This window comes from Pistacia vera, unplaced genomic scaffold (assembly GCF_008641045.1).
Source record: "Pistacia vera cultivar Batoury unplaced genomic scaffold, PisVer_v2 Contig430, whole genome shotgun sequence".
NCBI lineage: Eukaryota > Viridiplantae > Streptophyta > Magnoliopsida > Sapindales > Anacardiaceae > Pistacia > Pistacia vera.
Window position 1 is genome coordinate 1,982,201 of NW_022196258.1, and position 27,105 is coordinate 2,009,305.

Below are 27,105 nucleotides of genomic sequence, written 5' to 3' on the forward strand. Positions count from 1 at the left end.
TTTTATTACTGTAAAACCCCTCCCTAGCCGGGTATTTCCTAAGTATCCCTTGGCCATTGAGAACCTAGAAAACGCACGCCTAGGAAAGAAGTTTATTTTTAAAATCATATTTAAAGAATAAACTTGTAGTTTAAAACATATATATAGATATATGTGTTTAATTTTTTTCCTTAACTATAATAAGATCATTGTATAAACAAAAAAATATAGTTTCCTTTCTTGGAGTAAATTATGAAATCCATAGTAATACTTACTAAAACATACACACTTTTATAAAATTTACTAGCAATTTGATTTCCTTTATTAATACAACATGTTTACTCCATTATAGAACATGGATATAATTACTACATTATGAAATATGAACATAATTACTACACTAAATATTAGCAAAACCATTTAATAGTCATCATTAAAGCATCCTCTCATGCTCATAGCGTCCCTTGGAATCCTCTCCCAGCTTCATGCCTTAGTCCGTACCTGCAAAACATTTTAAAACATTTCGTGGGGTGAGCGCTAATCGCTTAGTAAGGAATATGGCCATTTATAAACTATTAAGGTTCATTATACAAGTAAATTACTTAGGACTTTACCTACCTACAAAACATGACCTTCATTCTTTGACATAACAAGTTCATAAAACATATCATACATTTTGGACTTTTCTCATAAACATAAGTCATAACATAACCATACATAATATAACATAGAACATAAATGACTTATGAAATATTCATGTACATGGCATGCTTATTTGTTTTGTCTATATACTTGACGATTTCATTAGTCTTTGTTATCCGATCGGATTCATTTGAACCATTACCTTGTTCTTGGTCGTCACCTCAAAGGACTCATGGTTTCCATAAGAATTCCATTCCTCTGATCTTGGTTTATACCTCAAGAGACTCATGGAATTCATTCATTAACATTTCATAATTTTTTTCATAAGACAACTAAATAAGCTATATGCATTACCATTATGAATGCAAACATATGGACTAACATCTCCCATGCTCAATCATACTATATTCTCCTACTAAACTTCTTAACTTAATTCATTCAATTTCTCATACAATACAAAGAATTTCAGTAGTAAGATTATTCAGGGGTTTACTAGAATTAGAAACAAATGGGAATTTCCATTAAGAAGGTGGATGCCATACAGTTCGTTACTTTCAAGCAATTTTTCCATTATCTTCTAATTCGAATTTATTTTTGGCTAAAACATAAAAGTTTTAGGTCTGTTTCTCAAATTTTTAACACTTCAAGAATCAACTCAATCGGACTTCTATAACTTCAGTTATGACTGATTCAGTGAAGCATGTACAGTATAAGTCTTAAAAAGCCAAATCCGAATTATATTCATTTTAACCATGTCACCTTCATTTGCACATTCATATCATTTGCCATATCATTCTTAGTATAAAAGGCCATAAAAACCTCCCTTTTTACAGAACCAAAAAGTGCCAAAACATCGTCCAACTACAAATCTCTTAATTGGCATAATCATCCTCCACATGCACACATACACCAATCAACACACCCATTTAAACAATCCATAACCAAAACATAGCATCACACTCATATTAACATAAATAAATGTAAGTTTCATAAACCCTAGGTGTTATCAATTGTAGTCATAAGGGAGATTTTTTCCTTACCTTAGTATTCAAAGCACAAAGGTACTCCTCCTTGGCTCCAAAGTTTCACCTTTCTACCTTACACACACAACCACTTATGAATTTCTCTTTTAACTAAAAAATTCAGAAAAACTAGGGTTTTGAAACTCACCTTTAACCCTGAAATTGAAGTTCTTTAAGGGTGGATGGTGATCTCCTTTGAAAATCAACTTGAAATCCTAAGAAAATTTGAGAATAAAAGCTTGGATTAGTGGCTTTTATGGTGGATTTGAGAGATGAAGAAGAAGATGATATATTTGGGGTCTCCAAGGCCGACTACTCTCTCTTTAAACCTTGTAAATATTCATTCCATTGTTACTCTAATGTGATTGGTCAATAAAAGTTAGATATAAAGGTCATTTGGCATAAATTTTTCATATAAGGGCGTTTTGGTCATTTCTACCACAACATAAAGATAAGTACTCATTTAATGCCATTTGACTTCTTTAAAACACTTAACCATTAAGTAATTCTACTAGGTAAATGACTAATTTACCCTTGGTGCACTTTTATGGACACTTAAATCATATGGTTTTGTATGAAAAGACCATTATACCCTTGGTTACCGTTTATGCCATTTAACCTTATCAATCAACTTTATAACCATTCTACCCTCATTTCTATTCAATGACATCATCCTTTACACTTTATAATGGCCACATCTCGAAATACATGTAAATTGACCATTTTACCCTTCCATTCAAAAAAGAAAATTACTTGAAAAGGTAAATTTCATACCTTAGGGCATCGGAATAATAACGTGGGGTTTACAATTACTTTTGAATCAGGTTTCATATGCTTAGGTAGATTTACAAATACCTTGGTTACACTTTGTTTTGTTCATGGCTATAACGTTGTTCCTTGTTGATGCTTGAGAAGTTTCAAGCTTTTGGAATTGAAGTGCATCTTCAAAGTTAAACCTTGAGAGGAGCTCAAGGCTGACTAGGTGGTCTTGGGTGGAAGCTTGTTGTTGTGGCTAGAGGTTCAATCAAAGAGTGAAGATTGAAGTTTTGTCATAAATAAGGAGTGTTTTGAAACTTGTGCTTATCATTAGCTTTGTATTTGAACACAAAAAGATTATCATAGTGGGTTAGCTTCTTCTGGACTTGGTCCTATGGATGTAGACAAGTTGCCAAACCATATAAAAATGTGTTGTGTTCTTTATATTTTGCTATGGATGATTTGTTTATGTTGATAATCATTAAACCAACACATAAAGCAAAAATGAACAAGTTAACCCATTCTGCTTAAGTTTTAATAACTTGTTAACATCTTAAAATTTTTGGTTATGACATCAAAAAATAGCATTAAAGCTTAGAACATATGTAAAATAACAAAAACTAGAGGTGAACATCATAAATAGACAAAAAGGAACTCACAGATAATCTGTTTTGTTTTCATCAATGGTGGAACAAAATCTATGAATTTCATCTAAAACCATATCTTCAAGATACAGTATACAAATGCATAACAAGAAACAAGTCGTAGCAGCAAAAGCTGATGCACACCTCTATTGCATTTTGCGTAGCAACTTCATCTTCAAATTCAACAAAGCCAAAACAAAATCCCTATTCCAAAGAGAATAAATATCAGTTTCAAAGACAATAAATTGTAAATCAAAGAGGAAAATGAGATCAAATATACCTTTTGGGATTTAATTTGAATACCACCCAAATAGTTAAAATAGTAGCATAATCTTCAACCAAAAAAAAAAAAAATAGTTGATCAAAATATCAGTTTGGACGGCACGACTAGTGGTGGTCGGCTGGAATTTTGACAGAGAGAGATTTGATAAGGGGAATTAGAAATTTTGATGGCTTGGGTTGGGAGAGAATATGATTTAGGGTTATCCAATTTTTCGAGAACTTCTGGTTTTGAAATTTTTTATTTCTAGTTTTGGGGATTAGTACTATGGCCCACATGGTACATGTCATAGACTTTGTATCTTTGACTTTATTGTATAATAATATATCAGACGGATAAGATTAGTATAAGTTTCAACTGCAATTCAAGCTAGCACCATGAAAATTTACATGATAGAGAATAAAAGATATAATAGATTTATATATGAATATATTATATTTGCAGTATGAACATATTGACATGAGGGTAAGAAAAACAGCTAAAAGATAAAACAATCTTAGTGTTCTTCACGCGACTGCACATACTATGCTCACAAATGATTGAGATTGTTCAAAGAATAGGACATATTGTAGACAGCTCATCAGGAATATTGTGTCTCTGAAGACGCTCATTCTCCATATTCGCTCTCTTAAAATTCTCTTTAAGCCTATGAATTTCCTCGTTTCATTTCATTTGAGCATCTTTTGCTTTCAATTCTGACTTTAATCGGGCAACTTGCTCCTCCAACAATTGCTTTTCAAGCTTACTAATTGCCTCTATAAACTTCAACTCAAGCTATTAAAAACATCAACATGGACCATTAAGCTCTTAAATAACAATATAATACAAATACTGCTCGATATAATTGATGAATGAAAAAGATAATACATTAGCTAAAACATTGGCAAATTTATCAACTGGAGACCATTCCCAAGTAAAATGGCATCCCTAAATTAGATTCAGTTGGAGGACCCCTGAAATCCTACAACCATTGTTAATCATATAAAAATATATGTTTACATAGGATCTCATTGATTACGAAGATCATTTCAAGGTGTGCTATAAATTTAGACTAGAGGAAAAGGGAAATAATAGAAATAAAACAGGAAATAAAGTACAAAAATGCTTGACAATAAAGGTGCAATTCGATTTGAACAAACTACCTCAAGTACTGGTAACGTGCCGAATGCACCAAATTAATTAACCTTACTAACCTAACTATTGAATTGTATAAAGGGCAAGCAAGGGTCGATCCCACAGGGAATGACTCGATTAATTTCCATATTCTAAAACAATAAAAACAACAGAAATGCAAATTAAACTCTAAACAGTAAACCTGACAACAGTAATGAAAGGTGGTTTGTAATCAAGGCAAACTAGAGCAAAACAGAGAAATAAAATATCAGGTTAACAATCAGTTCTCGGTTCAATATCCACCTAAACATGTATTGGACATAAAGTAACCGTAACACTGTTCTATCTCGTCATTATGGAACTACTAACCCTAGGAAACAACAAGCTCTGTTACCCGAATTCTCCCTTAGTTTGTCACTACTGAAACAAGCTCTTCGAGTAGATACTAACCCTTGAACAACCTAGAACAAGCTCTCTAAATTTAATTCAATGGTAGCCTTAAGAATTAGGAGAATAGATCAATCTAAGCAACAATCACGCAAGCTCTGATTATTTAACTTAGGTTATGTTATTCAAGACAATAGACCGAAAACTTGTCCATAATCAGCTATCATCATGCGTCACTCGTTGAATAGAAAAAGGACGATTATGTATCACAATTCCTAATTCTAACAGGTAAATTCTGATTAAACAATTTAGCAGGCCAAAACTAAATCACTCAAACAAGAATCACAGACAATTAAATCAGAATAACATAAACAATTCTAATAAAAATGAGATTGAGAACAACGTTATTGAAGTTAAGTTACACCAATGACATGAAATTAGGCTTCAAAATCCCCTTGAACTGAAGAAGGAAATTAGCCACACATCTTGATCTAGAAAGTAAAAACTCTGAAAAATTAAAACTCTACTGTCCTTCCCCCTTTCACCTAAAAACTTCTAATTAAATAACATGTGTTTTCCTTAATTCTTCCCCAAGAATCATGGAATTTCTTTCCTAGACGTTTCCTAGCAGATAGACTTCCAGATTTGACAAAATCTTATCAGATATGGATTCCAGAATTCGTCTCTAGCTTGCACCAGGATTCTCGCAATGTAAAAGATCTTTTATGGGCTCTGTCACTTCATACAAATTGTAGTCCAGGATGTCTAGATTAATCTGGGCTTTTGAATCATCCGCTTTCGATATCTGACTCTCCAGTTAGGCCCGTTCAAAGATCCAATACTCATCTAAGGAATCCTTCTACGACTAGGATCCTAGGTCCGGTTTTGCAACAACTACTGAGAACCCAAACGAACTCGTATTCTCGCCATAATACCTTTCTGAAAAGCTTGATTCGTCTACTTTAATTTCTCTGAAGAACACTTTTGCAATCAAGGAATCTAGCTCCCTGAAAAACCTGAAAAATGCAGCACTGGTCAGAATAACAACAATTCTGGAATTTCCTAATCTTTTATCACTTATTTCCTAAAGTCTATCCCACTATGCCAAACTCACAAAATAAACTCTAATCAACTCAAATAGGCATAAAACATAACAAAAAAAACATAATATGGAAGGAATAAAAATATCTAAATTGCACTCTTATCAGGTACTCTTATTGCCACTTAATTCATTGAAAGTCAAAATGCAAAAAGTATCTAGAAAACCTTTATGAAAAATTCAACTAGTTATAGTCATTAAATCAGAATATGTGAAAATATGGCTTTATAAAAGGGTTTTCTTCAATGAAATGGTAAGTTAAAGCCTCTTAAGAGGTGCACAAGAAATTTAATCTTTCAAAGGGAGGTGTTCTCCATAAGTACAGGGAAATGCCACAATTGAACCTTAACCATCTTGTAATTATACAACTTAGATAACCGCAAATGCACATGATAAATCAAGAAATGAACACAAGATTACCATCTCACTAATTCGTTTGAGTTGATCTTCATATGATCTTTTTATTTCAGCCTTCAGCTCTGTAATTTCTCGTTTTGAATATCCCTTTAGGGAATCAACCTCCACTTGTTGTTCATGATGTTTCATAGCCTCCTTCTATATATCAAATAAAGACATTTCACGACATATTTAATGTGAACTGCATGAGTCAAAAAAAGAAAAAAAAAATATTATGAACAAACTCACCTTGACTTCAACAAATATTTCATCTGTGTATGGTTGTCTGCCATTCTGCGCTATGACCCTGTCAACAAGGGAGAGGAGCTCTCCAACTTGTCTAGCTCTTATGGTTTCATCCTTAGTCTTATTATCAAAAAGCACTCACCGATTTTCACATAAATCAAGAATATCCTAAGACAATGTTAATATAAATTTGAAAAATAGCTTATATTAACCTTTTTATAGGATGAATGAACATTTTAAGAATCGTAAAGCTTGAAGATGTTCAGCCTAGCATATATATGCTAACCAAATAAAATAGTTTGAAAACAATATTTTTCTTTAACAATGATAAGTGCTTAAAAATACACTTATACTTAGTGGTTTATAGGTATCATTTGTTGGAAATTAAGATTAATTTGCATGAATTAACTTAATTTTTTCCTAAATGCACTTTTCGGGATCATGGGTATTTTTGTTGTGTTTTCAGGGTATAAGGCTCAAAAATATTATTCGGATAAGAGATGATGTTGGCAAGAGAATTTGTGATGATTGGAAATAAACGGATCGAGAATCGGATTTGAATTGAGGAAGTTATGGAAGTTGAATTAAGATCCTGGATTATGTTCCAGCTTGCGCATGCCTTGGTATTTTGATAATATCTTGAGGTGTGGAACTCTGATTAAGACGATTCTTAAACCGTTAGAAAGCTGATTCAAAGGGCTATATTTCATATGTTTACACTTTTCCAAATTTCATCATTAGCATGTTCAAAAATCACCATCTTTGAAGAATAGTGGAATGATGCGGGAAGAAGACCAGTAGCTACTGTGCCGCGTCACAGTGCGGCGGCAAAGTGCAGCGGCATAATTTTTCCAGTAGCTACTGTGCCACAGCATAGTGCTGAGGCACAGTCATGATGGCTGGAAACTTTTCTTCTGTTTTTTTACTAGGAAAATAGGGTTTAAGAGTCCTCAACTAACTAGAATTAAGGAAAACAAAACCCTAACCCTTGTGGGATATAAATAGAAGTCTTTTAGCATTATTTTAGGGAATTTCTTTTGGGATCTTGGTAGAGAACAAAAATACTCAATAATGTAGAGATTAAGAGAGATTGAAAGAGGCTTGGACTGAAGAATTGGGGAAGATCATCATCAACTCCATTGTTCTACCCAAGATTTCCTAAGTTTTTCTTATCTCTTGTTATTATTTTGTTATTCATTAATATGATTATGTTTTTATTCTTCTCCATGAGTAACTAATTCTTTTGTGATTGAGGGTGATTTCAAAACCCTAGACATGTCTTGTGATTAATAAAATCTGCTTCTATTCATCTTTTGATCCCTCTTGGTTATGTGGTTATTTCTCTATGAATAGGGTTTAGATAGATTGTCTTAATTGTTTAAGTGCGCAATTAAATAGTTAGGATTAATTTATTAATGCCAATTTAGGTTTTTTTAGTACGGAATCACTTTATTAACCTAAATAAGTAGTGGTAAAGTGTATGCCTGCATACATGGGGGATAATCACTCAAGATAACTAAACCAACCATATGAGTTTAGACTTGATTCAGTAGGTCTCTCGCAACTTAATGCTTTTATTACTTTGAATCTAGAGATCGTATCCTAGGTTATCTAATAAATAGGGAATTGGGTTATGACCTTGTCTAATCCAACGACTTAGTAAGGAGAGATAGAACTTATCAATGTTTGGTATTTTCTGAGCTAATGTGATTAAGAGGGTAGAAAGTTAAAGAGTGCTTTTATTATATGTAATTCATGTCTAGTGGGGGCGAATAAACCTTCAATCTAGTTTCTCTTATTTATCTCTTTCGTGATTGTTTCCTTGTTTTATTTTGTTTAATTTTAGTTTGATAGTTTTTGTTGAGTTTTTATAATTCGTGACAAATCTTTTTTGAAGTATATAATTAATTGAGTTCATAAATCCTTTGTGGGAAAGACCCTTACTTGCTCTTTGCTACTACACGACTTTGCATTAGAATTTAGTGAGGTAAAATTAGGTGTTGCATTTGCACGCATCAAACAACACGGCTAATAAATCAAGCTTAGGTTAAAAAAGAAACCTTTAAAGGATTTAGACATTCGCGACCCAAATAATCTTCTAATGTTTCCTCTTTCTTCAAGTTCGTCCCCACCGGTAAAGACTACAATCATGTAGTTTATAATTTTTCTTCCAAACAAAGAATGCAAGGTAAGTACAGCAGCTTGTTCTTGTTGTGTAAAACGGTTTCTCACTGACAAAACTAAAATGATTGCATGGATGTGAGATTTGGAACAAAATTGAAAGAAAATTGAGAGCTGAAATTCGTAGATCTGTATTTACTTTTTCAATAATGTACAAACTGCGATTGACCTCTCTTTTATATGAAATGAGAGAGATGACAATGATAACAAAAATGACACCACATGAGTTTAATAGACAAACTACAGTCTTGACCTTTTTACCCTTTTTCTTTCGTTGGTCAACATCTCCCTTCAAACTCAATAGGGGTTATTCTATTCAACACTTCAGTTCAGAATTAATCCGGGATTATTCCTGGTCTTTTAACTTGAGCAAGTCCAAGTTGTTCCAACTTCAGCAATTGCCAAGTACCCCAAGCAATATGACAGCTAGGAAACAAGAGAACTCCAGCAATCAGAAACTCAGTCACTTTCATTTCTTTAATGAGAATGTTGCAATGTTTCTTCAGTGTCAAGACAGGAACATTTCAAAACAGAAACAAAAATGCCAATACACTGTAGAGGCTCAAAACACTCAATAATCTGCAATACTCTGTACTCCATTTGTACCAATTTGCAAAAACATCTTCTCAAATCAGAAAAGACACACTCCATACTCAATATACTTAAGAATCTGCCACACTCCTCAAATCAGAAATGACACACTCCATATTCAACATACTTTAAGAATTTATCACACTCCTCAAATCAGAAATGACACATTCCATATTCAACATACTCAAGAATCTGTCATACTCCTCAAATTAGAAAAGACACACTCCATACTCAACATACTCAAGAATTTGCCACACTTCTCAAATCAGAAATGACACACTCCATATTCAACATACTCAAGAATTTGTCACACTTCTCAAATCAGAAATGACACACTCCATATTCAACATACTCAAGAATCTATCATAGTCCCTACTCCATTTGTATCAATTTGCAGAAGCACCTTCTCAAATCAAAAAAAAAAAAAAAAAAAACTACATGTGCATCTTCAGCAGTTATAAGACACTACAGGTGCATCTTCAACAGTTATAAGACACTGTAGTTACAAGTCATTCCTTTAGCCATACACTTCTCATACCAGAAACACTCCTTTAGTAGTACATTTCAGCAGTTATAAGACACTACAGGTGAATCTTCAGCAGTTATAAGACACTGTAGTTACAAGTCATTCCTTCAGCAGTACACTTCTCATTCTAGAAACACTCCTTCAGTAGTACCTTTCAGTAGTTATAAGAGACTGCAGGTGCATCTTTATTAGTTATTATTAGACTCCGTAGTTACAAGTCATTCCTTGTAATAACTGCTTCATACTAGGGTACTCATAGAAATACATAAAGTAAAATGCATTTATATTAGCAAAAGTAAATGGGCCCGAAATTTTCTTTTAACACATATAATCATTCTTTATACAAAGTAAGGTATCATTTGTAAAAGTTATCAAAAATAGTGGACAGTGTAGCTATTACTCCTCGCTTGCCGATGCCCATTCGACCGCATCCTCACCTAGATCCTGCAAACACAAAGAGAAACAATGGGGTGAGCACAAAATAATGCTCAGTAAGTAAGTCCTCTACTCGCCTGTCCCCGTAACTCTTACTCTTAATTCTTTCCTTACACTTTTCTCATCTCATTTATTTTCTCTTTCTGTTTCTCCTTCACATAGCTCTTTTCTATTAACTTTCTGTTGTATGTCACGGCCTCATCTTACCGAAGGCACGGCTGAGTGGAGATCACAAAGCATCCACCCACTCTTTGTGACTTCTACTCATTCTCTTCCTCTATTCTTTCTCATATTTTCCCATTCTTTCTCACTTGAATGTCACGACCTCATCTTACCGAAGGCACGGCCGGGTGGAGTTCACAAAGCACCAACCCACTCTTCGTGACTTCCAGGTGGAGTTCACAAAGCACTAACCCATTCTTCATAACTTCCGGGTGGAGTTCACAAAGCACCAACCCATTCTTCATAACTTCCGGGTGGAGTTCACAAAGCACCAACCCGTTCTTAGATTTTTCTCATTCTCTTTACTTTTAGAGTAGCCCATTCACAAAGTTCTCTACTCTTTCTCAAACTACTTCTCAATGCACAATTAATGCATAAGGATGGTTCATGCTTAAAGTTTCTTACTTAATGCACTTATGAAATGCACAAATGTAATATTGCATCAAAAACAGTCATTCTGCGCAAGTCACACTCAAGAAGGCATAACTTGAGTTATACACATCGGATTGCTGCAATTTTTGTCTCGTTTTAAAGCTTAGAGACAGGGCTATAACTTTTATGTGGTCTAAACCCAGTTCAATTCGTAAGATACCCAAAAATCACTTAGAAGTTCATGGCTGTGACAAGGCAGTTTGGTAACATGTTTTCACTTAGGCATTTCATCAAGCAACTAATGTGCATACAAGAACTCTACTTTACTATAACTTTTCTTCTCTTCTTACCATCCAAAATGGGAGGAAAATCCCTCATATAGTCATAATTCCTGCCAAGGAAACACTCCCAAAAATATTCATGCAAACTCCTCTAATTTCAACTCAATTTCAATCTCTCTTCACCCATCAAACACTTCTCATAATTAAAGTGTATTCAACAACCACAAAGCAAATATTCATCTCAACTCAATTCTCAATAACATAACTTGCATATTTAAAAGAAATCTCTACTCACTTGGATTCTTAAATTTTAGCTTGATTGGATTTTGAGCAGAATTTACTTACCTTGTACTGATTAGTCTCTCCTAAACTCTTTACTCTTGTTGGATTCAATCTTCTCTTAACCCAAGCATAAATTCAGAACTCAACCTTTACCAAATAAATCATAGATAAAGAGCACGAATCCTTACCTTTTAATGCTAGAATCAAAACCTTATGAAAACCACTTAAAAGCCCTCAAATTCCTTGAGAAGTGAGTGAAATTTTGAGAGAAAAAGGAGGAGATGTTAGGGGTGGATATGAACGAAATAAGGGTTTCAAACCCTTAGCACTTTAATTTATAACCACACTTTCCCATTTTGCCCTTGCTCTTTCTTAAAAATTCCATCTATGTCCCTTAATCAATTACATAATGCCCTCATTACTAATGCATTCTCTATGAAATCTATCTCTTTTCACCCACACATTTCAACTAATTTTGAGTGAAAATACCATTTTACCCCTATGAAAGTTTAAGGGATTTTTTTCACATTTCTCTCAAAATAACTTTAACAAATTCAACTAGGGCCAACCAACCAATATTAACAAAATATCAACCCAAATAAAAGCAAACAAAAACATTCAAGCAATACACCATAACTTAGTTACGTACCTCAAGTGGGGCGTACAATTCTCCCCCTCTTAAAAGAATTTCGTCCCCGAAATTCACACAACAACTCCAGGTAACGATTTTGCATGTCTTGCTCTACCTCCCATGTGGCCTCTTCTAGCTTGTGATTTCCAAAGGACTTTTGCTAATGAATGCTCTTATTCCGGAGCTCTTTATCTGTCGGTCCAAAATCTGTACTGGCGCCTCTTCATACACAAGGTTCTCCTCTAGGTCAACGCTCTATTCTCAGATATGGGAGGGATCACTTACGTACTTCCGTAGTATCGTACATGGAAAACATCATGTACCTTGTCCATGCTAGGTGGCAGTGCCAATCTGTAGGCCACCTTTCCCACTCGTTGCAATACCTCAAATGGACCTACTATCTCGTGCTAACTTCCCTTTGCTTCCAAAGCGCATACTCACTTGTAGGGGGAAACTTTCAGAAAACTTTATCACCCACTGGAATTCAACTTCTTTTCTTTTCAAGTCGGCATAACTCTTCTAACGATCTTAGCTTGCTTCATTCTGTTTCTGATAACCTTATATCTTCTATCATTTGAGTTATCTCTGGCCCAAGAGTGGACTCAACTCATCCTTTTCACCTATCTCATCCCAATGTAGTGGAAACCTACATCGTCTACCATACAAAGCCTCGTAAGGCGCCATCTTAACTGTAGACTGATAACTATTATTGTAGGCAAACTCCACTAAGGTAACATCTCATGCCAACTACTTTATAATCCAAACAACAGGCCCTCAACATATCCTCAAGCACCTGATTCATTCTCTCTATTTGACCATCGTCTAAGGATGATAGCGTGCTGATGTCAACGGGTACCCAATTCCTTGTAAACTCATCCAAAAAGATGAAACAAACCTGGAATCTATCTGACATTATTGTTTTAGGCACAACATGTAACCTGACTATCTCCTTAATATAAATCTGAGCCAACTGATCCGTAGTGGTGCTCCCTTTACTGGAAGGAAATAGGCTGACTTGGTTAACCTATCCACAATCACCCATATAGCATTATACCCTCGCTTGTACTTTGGGGAGACCTGTAATAAATCCATCAAAATGCTCTCCCATTTCCACTCTGGAATACTAAGTGGCTGAAGTAACCTGACGCTGTTGGTGTTCTGCTTTCACCTGCTGACAAACCAGGCACTAGCTACAAATTCTACATATCCTTCTTCATACATGGCCACCAGTAGCATTTCTTTACGTCTTGATACATCTTGGTTGCTCTAGGATGAGCAGTGTATAGTGTGTCATGAGCCTTTGTAGTATTCTCTTCCTCAACTTATCATTCTGAGGATACACAACCAGATTCTTGAAATAGAGGACACCATCTATTAATAGAACTCTGCTACCTTGCCCCATGTACTTGCTGAACATTCTCTGACACCACTCTCCCACCTGCTTTCTCTGACTTCCTCTAGTAAAGTAGACGAACCTCTAACCTGGTAATCCTTCCGCATCACTTCAATCTGTTCTTTACGCAATTCTTCTATTAACTCTTTCTGTTTAGTGAGCCAAAACTGATAGCTTTTCTACTCAAGGCATCGGCTACTACATGGCTTTGCCCGTTGATACTTGATCTCACATTCATAATCCTTAACCAGCTCTAACCACCTTCTATGTCCAATTCATCAGCTCCTTCTAGTGAAGAATACTTTAAACTCTTATGATCGGTGTAGATATTACTCTTGGCACCATAAAGGTAATGCCTCCAAATCTTTAATGCGAAGACCACGGCTGCCAACTCTAAATCATGCGCCGGTTATCTGTCTCATACTTTTCAATTGTCGAGAGGCATATGCTCCACCCTACCTAACTGCTAACATAGCCACAGTCCTTGCAGTGAGGCATCTGTATAAATGTCATAATCTACACCCTCCTGTGGTACACTAACACAGGACTGTCGTTACCTCTTCTTTAACTCTTGAAGCTCTCCTCACATGCTTCGACCATACAAAAGGATTTCTCTGTTTGGTAAGAGCTGTCAACAGTTTAGCCAACTGGCGAACCCTGCTACAAATCGCCGATAGTAACCTACAGGCCCTAGAAACTTCTAATTCTTTTACATTTTTCGGCCTCTGCCCTTCAAGGATTGCCTTCACTTTACTCGATCTACTGAAATCCCTTCCTTAGACACAGTATGACCTAGAATATCACTTGATCAAGACAAAACTCACACTTAGAAAATTTAGCATACAACTTCTTTTCTCTCAATTTTTGCAATACTATTCTCAAGTGTCCTCATGTTCTTCCCCTGACTAGAATAAATCATGATATCGTCAATGAAAACCACTATAAATTGATCCAAATAATCATGGAATATTCGTCATCAAGTCCATAAAAACGTTGGGGCATTAGTCAAGCCAAATGCATCACTACAAACTCATAATGCCCATACCTTGTACGGAAGGCAGTCTTAGCTACATCTGCCCAGCCACTCTTACCTGATGGTACCCTGCCTCAAATCAATTTTAAAGAACACTGCGGCTCCTTTCAACTAATCAAACAAATCATCAATACGAGGTAGCGGGTACTTATTCTTTACTGTCACTTTATTCAATTCTCTATAACAATACACATCTGTGTGGACCCATCTTTCTTTTTCACAAACAAATTGGGCTCCCCAGGGAGAATGACTTGGTCGGATAAAGCCTTTGTCCAGAAGCTCTTGGAGCTGCTTCTTTAATTCTTGAGCTCTGTTAGGCCATTCGATTAGGGGCTTTAGATATTGGGTGTTGTCCTAGTGCCAGTTCAATACTAAACTCAACCTCCCTTCTGGAGGCAACCTGGTAACTCTTCCGGAAACACATCTAGAAAATCTTGAACTACTGGCACCCTTTGAATCTCGGGCTGTGAAACATCACCACTCTGCACTACATGGGCAATATACCTGAACACCCATTTCTCAACATCTTTCTAGCCTTCACACTGCTAATCAACATACTCAACTGATGGCCCTCTCCAAAACTAAACTTGTCTCCACTTTGAGATGAATCTCGCTTTCTTTTTCCGACAATCATTTCTACTCCATCCTCCCTAGGAAATCCATGCCTAATATCACATCAAAGTCAGGCTTCAAAACTTATAAGAACTAACTCTTAACTCTCTACCTGGATCACCACAGACTCTCCTGACATATCTCTTGCATTAAAACACTAACCCCATCGGGTAACTCTATCTAATGGGTTGATCACTTTAGTAGGTTTCAGCCTAACCTCTTTTATCCCATAAGATACAAAAGAATGATGGCTCCTAAATCATTAAGGCATATAAAGGACAACATGAAATATAACTTACCAGTAACGGCTGATGACTAGCCTCTGCTTCACACCTATGCCACTGTAAACACTCTGGCATTGGTAATATCTCTAGAACTCTGTGCTGGTGGTGGAAAAGAGCTTTACAATCTCTCATCAAGTGCCCTGGCTGTCGGCACCTTACACACCCTCGTCCCTCAGACACTCTCCGGGTAATTCCTCCCACATTGGTAAGAGAAAACCCTCCAGTCCTAGGCCGCTTACTCCCCCACTCTCTTCTGTTCTGTCTAGACTGAAACTTCTTCTTATTATTCTTCTTCTTTGCTTTCACACCCTCAAATTCTCTCTCTATGGGCGGAAGATGGCTCACTTGGTCCTCCTGTCGAGGAAACTATTGGGGAATTTTATTCTTAAATATTTCTGCCTCATTGCTCGCCTCAATGCCCTCAACTATAAGTTCGAGGGGGATGTGAACTCGTCATTATATCCCGAGCTATCTCTGGCTTCAACCCATGTACAAACTTGTCTCTTCTCAATGTCGGAGTACTAACTATTCCGGGTGCAAACCTTGCAAGGGAATTGAATTTCACTGAGTACTCCTTCACGGTACTAGACCCCTGCTGCAAGCTGATAAATTCTTGGACATTCTCATGAATTCGGTCCTCTGTCCTGTACTCAGCCTCAAACTCTTGTCTGAATTCTTCCCAAGTCATCACTGCCATATCATGGGTATCTTCTATTAATTCCCACCAAATTCGGGCATCACCCCGAAATAAGAAACTCGCATACCAGATCTTCTCCCGGTCTGTCATAGGAAACAAAGTTGTGGTATGTTCTACAGATCGAAACCATTCTTCTGCTACTACCGGGTCCATAGTACCCTTAAACTCTGAGGCTTGATGTTGACTAGGAAGATCATAAATCGGTTAAACTCTATTCTGTACTGGGGGAGGTACCGGTTGTTCTCTTTCTACATTAGGGGTTGGTGGTACCTGTACGGGGGTCCCAACTCTCCCTTGGCTTTCTGCCATAACTTGTTGTACAATTCCCCGAATTCTAGCTTCATCCAAGGGAGGGGGCATAGCTTCTGGTAGGTTAGAAGGTTCTCCCTCATTCATCACACCTTTAACACGCTTTCGGGTACTACGCCTCGTCTACAAAACAACCACATTTAATCAATTCGAGAAACACTCATAGTAAGGAAAGAATTAACTCACACAGTCAGTTATCGGACGTCGCGGCGATGAGAATAGTACACTGTCAAATCCCAAAATCTCTGGTCTGATACCAAAATGTAATAACTGCTTCATACTAGGGTACTCATAGAAATACATAAAGTAAAATGCATTTATATTAGCAAAAGTAAATGGGCCCGAAATTTTCTTTTAACACATATAATCATTCTTTATACAAAGTAAGGTATCATTTGTAAAAGTTATCAAAAATAGTGGACAGTGTAGCTATTGCTCCTCGCTTGTCGACGCCCATTCGACTGCATCCTCACCTAGATCCTGCAAACACAAAGAGAAACAATGGGGTGAGCACAAAATAATGCTCAATAAGTAAATCCTCTACTCGTCTGTCCCCGTAACTCTTACTCTTAATTCTTTCCTTACACTCTTCTCGTCTCATTTATTTTCTCTTACTATTTCTCTTTCACATAGCTCTTTTCTATTAACTTTCTGTTGTATGTCACTGTAACAACTACTTTCTTTCTACCAGATTCATAAAATAGATTGATAAAAAGACAGCATATTTATCAAAACAGTTGGGTCCAAAAATTTTTCTTTACTTAATAATTACATTCTTCACAAAGTACACCATCATTTGTACAAAAGACTCTCAAAAACGAAAACAGTGGACAGTGCAGCCAAGTCTCCCCGCTTGCCGACATCCATCCGACCAGGTCCTCACCTATTTCCTATATAACAAAGAAAACAACGGAGTGAGCAAAAAGATGCCCAGTAAGTAAAAATCTCTTACTCTATCATCCCCGTGTATTACTCATTAATTCTCTTTGTATTCTTATCGCTTTTCTAATTCAAATTCTCATTTTTCTTTCTTTTCTTTTCTTTTCTTTCTATTCATTCTCATTCTGCTTTCTCATAGCGGAGACCGCTCTCTCTCATAGTGGTTTACATGTATTCCGCTCTCTCATGGCGGAGACCGCTCTTTCTCATAACGGTTTACATGTATTCCACTCTCTCATGGCAGAGACCGCTCTTTCTCATAACGGTTTACATGTATTCCGCTCTCTCATGGTGGAGACTGCTATTTCTCATAACGGTTTACATGTATTCCGCTCTCTAATGGCGGAGACCGCTCTTTCTCATAACGGTTTACATGAGGGTAACTCCATACTCATGAGTTCCCCATCACTCAATCTATTTTCTTTTCTTTTCTGTAGCACTTAATAATCATTTTATCCTCTAGTGCTAGTTCTTTCTTTCTCTTTACTCTAAGAGATTTGGTTCTTTTCTTTATCTCTATTCATAGAGTATTTCTTTCTCATGTGATTATTCCATTAAACATATGGATATGGATGGCTCATGCCAAAAATTCTTTCTTATATGCATTCATGACATGCAAATATGCTATGTTGCATAAAGTAATGTTCTCTACTTCTACTCATGCTTCTTTTAGACATTTCATCAAACATAATGTGTGCATACATAAACTCTATGCTAACTTTAATTATACTTCTTTCTTAATCATCCAAAATAGGAGTTCAACTGCTTTAAAACATCATACAACCTGCAAGGAAAAATACACTTCGATTAATCCTCTCAATTCCTTCTAATTCTGTCCACACTTCTTCCCAACTTTAACAACACAATCCACCCTTCTCATGGTGGAAATTCTTTCTTATATCAACCTTGAATTCATCAACTTATTTTAAACATAGAAATTCAAGCATCAAGCACACATCTAAAAATCTCTACACATCATTCAATCAAGTAAATCACAACTTAGGTGAATTTACTTACCTTAGACACAAGTAGAATCCACTAAACCTCTCTACTTTTGATGGCTTGATACTTTCTCTTTACCTTTAATACACAACTTAATAAGGGTCCTACTCTTTCAAAAATAAAAAATTAATTCTAGAGTAAGGATTCTCACCTTTTTGTGCTTAGGCTTACCTTGTAACATTTCTAGTCAAAAGCTCTTCAAAGATCCTTGGAAACTTGAATGAAAATTTGAGAGAAATAAGGGATGAAAGAAACGGTGGTGAAGAAGCAAAATGAAAGGGTTTCTAAAGCTAACCCTTAATATCACCTATTTTCTCCACTCTTTCCCAAAATATCCTTACTCTTTCTTTGAAATTCCATCTAAGACCTTTCATTCTTTGCAAACACAACCCCAAACAAACTATTCTCCATGCAATTTCCTCACAATTCAATCCCCACTTTTCCTGCTAAAAAGGGGTAGAAAGGTCATTGAGCCTCAAAAGAAAGAAATCTCAAAAACTCAAGGGGAACATTTAGCCGCGTCTTCGCCGCGGCGAAGCCATTTTCTTCGCCCCGGCGAAATCTTACAGAAGCTACACGAGTTGTAGCACCTCCTCATCGCCGCGGCGACGATTCTTCATCGCCCCAGCAAAGACTGTAGCCCTAAAATTTCGCCAAGTCTAACAAATTTTCAGGAAAATCACCCAACCAAACCAAGACACCTTTTCATCCAAGGCTAACCAAACAATAACAACAACATACAGACTCAAATGAGGGTAAATCAATAAACATTCAAGCCATTCATCAAATCTTAACTACGTACCTCAAGTGGGGTGTTACAGTCACAGCCTCATCTTACCGGAGGCATGACTGAGTGGAGATCACAAAGCATCCACCCACTCTTCGTGATTTCCACTCATTCTCTTCCTCTATTCTTTCTCATATTTTCTCATTCTTTCTCACTTGAATGTGATGGCCTCATCTTACCGAAGGCACGGCTGGGTGGAGTTCACAAAACACCAATCCACTCTTCGTGACTTCCGGGTGGAGTTCACAAAGCACCAACCCATTCTTAGATTTTTCTCATTCTCTTTACTTTTAGAGTAGCTCATTCACAAAGTTCTCTAATCTTTCTCAAACTACTTCTCAATGCACAATTAATGCATAAGGATGGTTCATGCTTAAAGTTTCTTACTTAATGCACTTATGAAATGCACAAATGCAATATTGCATCAAAAACAGTCATTCTGCGCAGGTCACACTCAAGAAGGCATAACTTGAGTTATACACATCGGATTGCTACGATTTTTGTCTTGTTTTAAAGCTTAGAGACGGGGATATAACTTTTATGTTTGGGTCTAAACCCAGTTCAATTCGTAAGATATCCAAAAATCACTCAGAAATTCACAGCTGTGACAGGGCAGTTTGGTAACATGTTTTCACTTAGGCATTTCATCAAGCAACTAATATGCATACAAGAACTCTACTTTACTATAACTTTTCTGCTCTTCTTAACCATCCAAAATGGGAGGAAAACTCCCTCATATAGTCATAATTCCTGCCAAGGAAAACACTCCCAAAAATATTCATGCAAACTCCTCCAACTTCAACTCAATTTCAATCTCTCTTCACACATCAAACACTTCTCATAATTAAAGTGTATTCAACAACCACAAAGCAAATATTCATCTCAACTCAATTCTCAATAACATAACATATGCATATTTAAAAGAAATCTCTACTCACTTGGATTCTTAAATTTTAGCTTGAGTTGGATTTTGAGCGGAATTTACTTACCTTGTGCTTGAGTAGTCTCTCCTAAACTCTCTACTCTTGTTGGATTCCAATCTTCTCTTAACCCTAAGCATAAACTTAATAAGAACTCAACCTTTACACAAATAAATCATAGATAAAGAGCACGAATCCTTACCTTTTAATGCCTAGAATCAAAACCCTATGAAAAACCACTTAAAAGCCCTCAAATTCCTTGGAGAAGTGAGTGAAAATTTGAGTGAAAAAAGGAGGAGGATTGTGGGGGGTGGAATGAATGAAAATAAGGGTTTCAAACCCTTAGCACTTTAATTTATAACCACACTTTTCCATTTCGCCCTTGCTCTTTCTCATAAATTCCATCTATGTCCCTTAGTCAATTACAGTAATGCCCTCATTACTAATGCATTCTCTATGAAATTCTATCTCTTTTCACTCCCCACAATTTCAACTAATTTTGAGTGAAAATACCATTTTACCCCTAATGAAAGTTTAAGGGATTTTTTTCACATTTCTGTCAAAATAACTTTAACAAAAATTCAACTAAGGGCCAACCAACCAATATTAACAAAATATCAACCCAAATAAAAGCAAAACAATAAACATTCAAGCAATACACCATAACTTAGCTACGTACCTCAAGTGGGGCGTCACATTCCTTCAGTAGTACACTTCTCATACCAGAAACACTCCTTCAGTAATACATTTCTCGTACCAGAAACACTACATTTATAGAAACACTTCAGAAACACCATCTCCCAGTCAACAAAAAACTTCAGTTTCTTGAAATTGGCACACCAACTTCTTGTTCAGTAGAAATATTAACTGCAACTACATTGAGTTTTTGTTTCAGCTCTTGAAATTGAGCTACTGATAAGGACTTAGTCAGAACATCAGCAATTTGCAACTTGGAAGGAACATATTGGACTATCACCTTCTTAGCTAGAACTTGATCTCTTATATAATGTGTGTCAATCTCAATGTGTTTGGTTCTTGCATAAATAGGATTAGATAATGCAACAACCTTTTGCTTACGAGAGCTCCATTGAAAAAGATTAGGCCCTAAGTAAATACAATGACCGCTTGTAGACCTTCGGTCATCAAGATTACTTACCCAATCTGCATCTGTATAATACTTAACACAAAAAGTAGTTGCTGGCCTAAATTGTAGCCCATGAAACTGAGTGCCTTTGATATACCTTAAGACTCTTTTGCAGGCTTGCCATTGAAGTTCAGTTGGGGCTTGAAGAAATTGGCTGAGCTTATTGACAGTAAAGCTTATATCATGCCTGGTCAAAGTTAGGTATTGCAAGGCTCCTATGGTGCTTCTGTATAAACTAGGATCTTTGAACAACTCACTGTTAGAACCAAAAAGTTTTGTTCCAGCAGCCATAGGAGTAGGACAAGCATAAGCATCTTGCATCTTTGTTTTAGCCAATAGATCAACAATGTACTTAGTTTGTCGTAAGTAAAGACCTTTAGCATTTCGATGAGCTTCTAGACCAAGAAAGTAGGTGACAGAGCCAAGATTTTTCAAAGCAAATTCACTGTTTAATTCTGTCAGAAGCTATAAAATAGTAAATTTGTCTGATCTAGTAACCAGAATGTCATCAATGTAGATGAGAATGTATAAAACCTGAGTTGCATTCTGAAAAATAAACAGACTTGAATCTGATACAGAATTTTTGAATCCTCTATTCACTAAGGCTTGCTTAAACTTTTCAAACCAAGCCCTCAGAGGTTTAAGACCATATAATGCCTTAGTGAGTTTGCACACATGGGATGAAAGCTGAGGATGTTCAAAACCTTAAGGTTGACGCATGTAAACAGTTTCACTTAGGGTGCCATTGAGAAAGGCATTATTAACATCAACTTGTTGGATGTCCCAGCCTTTTGAGACAGCAAGGGTAAATATAATTCTGATAGTAGCAGGTTTGATAACTGGACTAAATGTTTCAAAATAGTCTAAACCAAGGGTTTGTTGAAAACCCTTTGCAACCAACCTGACTTTATACTTTTGTAATAACCCATCGGCATGAAACTTGACTCTAAATACCTATTTATGTCCAACAATATTCATATCAGGGGTTTTTGGGACAAGGGTCCATGTCTCATTCTTTAGCAAGGCTGTAAACTCATCTTGCATAGTTGTTCTCCACTCAGCACTAGCAAGGGCTTCACTTACTGAAGCAGGTTCAAGTTGGACAGTTAATGGCTTTGACACTACAAAAACTGTTCTAGACTGATCAGCAAGTTTGGATCGAGTAAGCATAGGATGTGTGTTGATAGATTATTCAGGTTTGGATGATTGTGAGGAAGGATGAGAAGATGTAGCAGAAAGCTTATATAAGGACAGATCAACTACAAGTGGACAAGGTAGTCTTTAGTGATGCTAAAGAGAAAGTGGTGGCTGTTTCTATGGATAATGTAGGCTGTGGAGTGGACAAGAATTATCTGGTAAAACTGGTGAGAAAGTAGAGGATGTTGGTGTTTGAATGGCTAAATTTGACTTGGTAGTAAAAGGTGCAGTAGACACTAATTTAGAATCTGTTACTATAATTGGTGAGGAGGATTAGGGAGATAAAGGACTTGGTGATTGAGCAATAACATAGGCTGACATGAAGAAGAAGGGTTAGGACAATTAGAATTAATGGAGATTGGAATTTGCTTACCAGCTGCTGCTGAGGGACAAGTTGAAGACCAGGGCACTACTGGAGAACCATTGCTAGTTGAATCAGTTGCAATAGGTACCGAGACAAAACGAAAATTGAATGTAGTTGGAATAGATGATGAAGAAACAGGTTTAGATTTTGAGGACTGAAAACCAGTAGCAAAAGGAAATTGTGTTTCATTAAATTGAACACTAGGTGTGACAAAGAGTTTTCCTTCAGCAGTGATACATTTATATCCCTTATGAATGAGACTATAACCAACAAAGACACATTTAGAAGAGTGAAAGCTGAGTTTATGTTTACTAAAATATCTCAAGTAAGGAATACAAGCACAACCAAAAACCTTTAAGGATGAGTAAAGAGGTGGTCCACCAAATAAAACTTGATAAGGTGATATAAAATTCAAAACTGAGCTAGGCATCCTATTTATTAGAAAAACAGTAGTTTCAAATGCCAACCACCAGAAATGCAAAGGCATGGATGTTTGTGCAAGTAAGGTCAAACTAGTTTCAGCAATATGTCTATGTTTTCTCTCACTCCATCCATTTTGTAGATGGACATATGCACAAGAATGTATAAACTGAATTCCAGCATTAGTAAGATAAGAAACTAACCCCTTATATTCACCTCCTTGGTCAAATTGTAAGCATTTGAGTTTGTAATTAAATTGTCTCTCAACCAAGTGATGAAATTTAATGAACACTGAATTAACCTCAGCTTTAGTTCTTAATGGAAATGTCTAGGTGAATCTATTAAAATCATCAATGAAATGAATATAGTACTTAAATCCATCGAAAGATGATATTGGAGTTGGCCCCCAAACATCACTATGTACAAGTTCAAGTGTTGAGAAGCTCTAGAATAAGAAATAGGAAAACTGTTCCTATGGAGCTTTCCTCGTTTGCAGGCATCACAACAAAAAAAAAGGAAACAGACTGTGTATGATTAGGATGAAGATGAGACAAAATTTTAGTAAGGACATCAGAATGGGGGTGTCCTAACCTATTGTGCCAGAGGAATGTATTAGCATCAGTGTGACTAACATGAAATGCTGATGATGTAGTAGCTAATATGGAGTGTTTATGATCAGCATTTGCAGTGTTTAAAACAGTTTCAGAATTGGGAATAATGTCTGTACTTAAATTAGCACTAACCAGAGAAGTTGCAGGAGTACAATCAAAACTTAAATTCTCAGATTTCTTAAACTGTCCAATATCAGTATTTTCAGAATGCAATGAATGCAACAAAGTGGCAGAATTCACAATTTTATTATTATTAGTATTTGCAGAATTCAACAAAATGATAGAATTCTGTCCACTATTTGTACTTAAATGATCAATCATCAAAGAGGACACAGAAGTATAACCAGAATTTGAAGTTTCATTCACTAAGCAAGAATTTGTATTATCAAAACAAGTATTACAATTATGATAAATATGCATAGTACATTTATTAAGATTCAGAGCAATATTGCTAGAAATACATTTGTGAGCAGAGGTATTTAGCTCATTCTGAAATGTTTTATTACTACCTAACAAATTATGACCAACTGAAGAAACAAAAGCTTTTGAGTTCAAACTGATGGGAATAGTCTTCACAGGAAAACTAGATGAAGTATTAACAGTCAGAGAAGGTGATGGCAGACTAGAGGGAATGTGCAACTAATACAAACCAGCTTTAATTCCTCCCTGCAATAACACTGTTTTGGTATCCTTGTCCTTAATAAGGCAACAATCAGAATTAAATTCCACAACTACATTATTATCTTGTGTAAATTTTGAAATACTAAGAAGATTCTTAGTTATTTTTGGCACACACAAAGCATTTTTCAAATATAAACACTTAGACTGCAGAGAACTAGGTAACAAGGTAAAGCCAATATGTGAAATGTTGAGAGACTGACAATTGCCTACTTGTAGTTGATCGATCCCCTCATAATTCCTGCTGGTTGCTAGTTTGTTGGGATCAAAACTAACATGGTTAGTAGCACCTGAATCCATGTACCAGGCTAGATCAGGTGTGTTGGCAGTAGGGACAGTTATAGGTATTATGGTAATAGGAGGGTGAGATGGATTTTGATGAGTTGCAAAATAATTCTGGTTTGGTGATTGAGATGAAGGAACAATCATAGGTGCTATGGAGTGTGGATGGTGTAAAGAAGTTTGATGAGACACAAAGTAAGCTTGCCTGGGTGACTACATTTGTTGACTAGGAACTGGAAAACTATGTTGCTGTGAGCCTTGTTGTTGAGTAGAGAAAGAAGCATTGATGCCTTCTTGTTCCAAATTGGTTCCTAAATAAGAAATGCCAGGATAAGATGCTTGTGAAGGGCTGCCAACAGAACTAGAATTTGGCTAAGTACTATAAACAAACTGTGGTGATGAAACCCCAAACTGAGCAGAATTCACACCATATTGAGACAGAGAACCAGCATTGAACTGTGGAGGAGCTCCATTATAGTTTGAACTGTACCTATGGTAGCACTAAATTGCAATATGACCAATTTTACTGCAGACTTGGCAAATTGGTTTACCTCGACCATTACCTCAGCCTCTTCCTCTTCTAAAAGGGTCGTAACCAGGTGCTCTAAAGGATGGAAAAGGAGCACTAGAAGATCCACCAAACTGATTTTGATATCCAATAGAGAAATATGGATCACCATGAATAAATGGTGCATAAGCCTGATAAATTAGTGCAAGAGGCAGATTATGACCCAAGGTCATCATATTGTTGAATGCATTTGGAGTTCCAGTTACATCACCACTTGCATTGGTAGATCTTTTCGCAGTAGCAGAGTGTACAGATTTGCCACCAGAATTATTGAGAGAAGCTAAATTGATTGAGCTATTAGAAAAATCACCAGTATTAAACTTTTCAAGTCTCATCTCATACTTTTGAAGTAGGAATTGAGCTTCCTATAATGTCACTGAATCAAACTTAGATTCGATTCGAGACGTCAAGTTAACCATAGTAGCATCAAACTCTGGCCCTAGTCTATCTAATACATACTGAAGAAGATCTTCATCAGTTATCACTTGACCACTGGCGGACAAACTCTCTGCGATCCCTTTCATTTTCTTAATGAATTCATTTACACTCATACTTCATTTTTAAGTGTTTTGAAGTAAATTCTTTAAGTGAAGCGCTCTTGCTTTGGAATCGGTAAGAAATTCATTTTCAAGGCTATACCAAATTACAGAGGCAAACTGACATTTGGATATATGACTGAACATACATTCCAAAATAGAAGCCAAGAGCCAAGTTACAAGAAGCTTATCAGTCTTTTTCCAAGCTATATAAGCTGGATTAATCTTTCCTTAATTTAGGATATTCTCAATTGATTCAATAGAACAATCAATTTCTGAAGCAATCAAGGGTTCAGGACAAGGAACAAAACCTGTCAAATGTTCTTCCAATTCATGCGCTCCTACAGCTGATAAGACTTGCAACCTCCAGAAGCGGTAATTGTCTTTGTAATTATCCCTTGTAAGCTTCGATTCACTACTTGTAAGCTAGATGAGAAGATTGAAGATTGAGAAGAGCTAAACAGTGAAGACTAAGCTGAACCTAGAACTGGTATTGTCAGACTGAAAACCAGAAAACTTAGCCATGGACGCTAGTCACAGGGCTCTGATAACATGTGAGATTTGGAACAAAATTGAAAGAAAATTGAGAGCTGAAATTCGTACATCTGTATTTACTTTTTCAATAATGTACAAACTGCAGCTGACCTCTCTTTTATATGAAATGAGAGAGATGACAATGATAACAAAAATGACACCGCATGAGTTTAATAGACAAACTACAGTCTTGACCTTTTTACCCTTTTTCTTTCTTTGGTCAACAATGGATACCATCCTTGGCCAATTTAATACATTTGATAATTTCTTTCACAATAAATTCAGATTCAGCAGAAAATCAAAGAGTCCTGAAATGACTCACCACATTAGTTTATTTGATGAACAAATTTCAAATACAAGATAAAAGTTGTAAACTGTACAATCAAATCCAAGTTACCATACCAGGAGTATCAATAACATTAATGATTTGGCCATCTTTGAGTTCAGTTCTCTGCAATTCAGTAGTTTTAGTAATACCAGACGAACTAGCCTTGGACTTAAAAGCCCTTTTTCCAAGAATGCTATTCCGGTGGAACTTTTTCCATTGCCAGTATGTCCAACTAGAACCACAGTCCGTTGTCCACTTGCCACGGACCATTCTCCACTGGATAGGGAAGGAAGCTTCATATCATCATTTATCACAGCATGCATCGCACTTCCATCCATTATGTACAGATTAAATTACTTAACCTGTAATCCAAGAAACATTA

General features: G+C 36.2%; 1 long non-coding RNA gene and 1 pseudogene across 1 annotated transcript; both read right to left on the reverse strand.

Moving 5' to 3' along the window:
• Positions 1–422: 422 nt before the first annotated feature.
• On the reverse strand, positions 423–3,530 carry LOC116143415. The gene is made up of 3 exons (XR_004130128.1): positions 3,324–3,530; positions 3,188–3,247; positions 423–480 (listed from the first exon to the last, which is right to left on the reverse strand). It is a non-coding gene; the product is annotated as an uncharacterized LOC116143415 (long non-coding RNA).
• A 342-nt stretch (positions 3,531–3,872) lies between these two features.
• LOC116143498 lies at positions 3,873–27,105 on the reverse strand (annotated as a pseudogene).